Source organism: Neopsephotus bourkii, unplaced genomic scaffold (genome assembly GCF_033783945.1).
Source record: "Neopsephotus bourkii isolate Nb327-2 ecotype Australia unplaced genomic scaffold, CSIRO-AGI_Nbou_v1 NB_244, whole genome shotgun sequence".
NCBI classification, from domain to species: Eukaryota; Metazoa; Chordata; class Aves; order Psittaciformes; family Psittacidae; genus Neopsephotus; species Neopsephotus bourkii.
Window position 1 is genome coordinate 149254 of NW_026900754.1, and position 2729 is coordinate 151982.

Sequence of the window (2729 nt, forward strand, 5' to 3'; positions counted from 1 at the left end):
CTAGTCATCCATCACAGTAGGAGACAGGACAGTAAGTGGAATGAACCCCAGTGGGTGCTGTTGACTGCTTCTCTATCTCTTCACTGTGGAGAAACCACTATAAATCTAGTTTCTTTTATCTGAGTTGGAGATGAAGGATCTCATTTCTCAGGTAAAAAGTAGCTGCCGGTATGCTCTGCTGTTCCTCTACAATCTTCCCCCCAAGTATACGAAATACAAGATGTGACCACCTCAATGTCATATTGGTCCAGAACTGTGGCAGCAAGAACAGAGAAAAGAGCAAAGGGAGAGCAGGATGTATGCCTACTTTTAAGGGTAGCATCTTACCTACTGTTTTTTGTCCCAGAAAAAGAGAAGTGAATCAAAATGGCTTCTGCCGAGCCTAATTTGTAATGTCTCCAGGCATAGCTAAACATCCTGACTTAGCCCGGCTCTGAATTCCTCCCAGGGGGGTTGGTGCTATTTCTGCTGTTTTGATTTATAAATTGTCTTTATTTTACTTTCCTCCTGCATGTTCTGTATAATCTTTTTTCTCCCTGCCTTACTGAGGAGATGGGAGCTGGTGCTTGCTATACACAAGATGTAGGACAGAAAGGGGATCCGTTAACCAAAGCTTTTCTTTGTCTGTCCAGCAATGTTTTCTTCTGGCATCTGCTTCATGGGCTATGTGAAACAGTCTCTTCTCCTCAGAAGGCTTTTTTGTGCTGTCACTTACTTCCAGGCTTACCTGCAGCTATCCTTGGGCTAGAGGAGTTGTGAAGCTCAGGGCTGCTTCCATAGCTCAGAGGGGTTTGGTTACACCCTTCATCCCACAGCAAGTTTTCTGGCTTCTCCAACGATGTACCAGAATGAATCACAGTTATTTTCTACTTCATCCATTCCCTTCATAGTTGACACAGTTTTTCTAGCCTCAGCAACAAATTCGGTGAGAGAAGGAAATCCATCTGCTGTAATCATGGGGTGTCCATTACAGTAAGCAGGAGCTAATACTGCTGTTGAGCCTGGGCTTGGGAGACCATCTGGGTTGAGGACACTTCAGAAACGTGAGTTAATGGGTTCCCCAAGCACCTCATGATGCAAATGGGTACTGTTTGCTTAAAAGACTGACAAGAATAATCAACTCAGGCAAGGCCAGCTTTAACTGCTAGAGCATGCCACCTCCTGGAATCATAGAATCAACTAGGTTGGAAAAGACCTTTAATATCAACAAGTCCAACTTGTATCCCATCACTGCCAAGTCCACCACTTAAACTGAGCTCTGTGTAAAATGGACTGAGAATGTCTTCTGCACTGGCTGAGGGCAGATGCTGAGTGTAAAACCAAGAAAAATAGCGAGTGATAATTCCTTGGAAGAGTCCGTCGACCTCCAGCAACTTATAGCTCAGGGATTTCCTGAACTGCAGTGGTAGCACCTGGTGGATTTTCCTTCCATTAGTTTTCCTCTTAATTTCCTCTTTGAAGTCATGTAAACTCTCAGCATCCAGCACATCCTGGAGTGGGGAGTCTCGCTCCATAGCTGTGTGTTTTGTGGACTACCACCTTTTGTTCTTTTTGAACCTACCACCTGCTCTCCTGGTCTAATCCCCTGTAGTTCTTCTGTCAGAAATGGTGAACACTCATATTCTAAAACACTGGTACATTTATAGGCCCCTCTCAGTCACCTCTTCCACAGGCCAATGGATTCCAGTTCATTTAGCCTTTCCTCACATGGAAGATGTTCCACTCTTTTAAGCATCCTTTTGGCTCTCCTCCATGCCTTTTTCTGACTTTACAGGAAAGCTAGAACTGCATTTAGTTTTCAAGACATGAGTACAATACTGTTTCAGACACTGGTGTAATAATGTAGCCTGTTCTTCCTGAACAGTTTTGGTGTGCTGGTAGATACTTCTTACAGCCTAAAAGGAATGGAAATACTACTTAAATGTTTAGTCAGACTCATATAATTAATTCTCAGGACTTTGGAGCCCTGAATTAGTGGGATTCCAATGGTTCACAAACTGCCTGTAGTCACTATCAAGCATCATCTGAATACAGCTGGCATTTGGAGTATCAATCACATGCAACATGGTGTACAAGGAGGTGCTGAGTAGATCAGTGATTTCCTTGCCAGGCATTGCAGGTGCACAGCTGTGATCACAGCCTTGCCACTGCCATGACAGGAGATTAGGGCACAGGGTTGCAATGTGAGGCATGTCCGTAGTGGGGCTGCTGTTGCAAACTATCCTATCACAGCCATACACAATCTCACATGGCATCCATGCACCAAATCTGGTGCACTCAGATTTGGGCCCCAGACCTGGGGGATGCCCTTCTCCACTGTCTCTCAGACATGCTAGCTGTATTTCTCTGCTTGGACTGCTCTATGGTGGGTCACCCACAGACTATGACTTCCCTGCATTCATATGGGTCCTGGAGCTTTTCTTGCAGAGCAGTGTTGGGATGAAGAGGAGGTAAGATGAGAGTTGAGGGGTTTGCTATGTGCGGGTAACGACCTGGTCTAAGCCTGTTGTTAGCAGCCTATATGACCAGGGCTCTTTGGAAGGGCAACTGTGGAGAAAGGCAAAATTATCCTTCTCCTTCTCTCTGTTGAAAACAGACCAGCATGGATAGGCTGCATTGATGTGCACCCGTCTATCCAGTGAGTCCACCTCAGCTCCAGCAAGGTCTTCCCTTAAGCCAACTACACTAACACAGGATATCTTCTTTTTTCATCTTTTTCATCAGGAGCT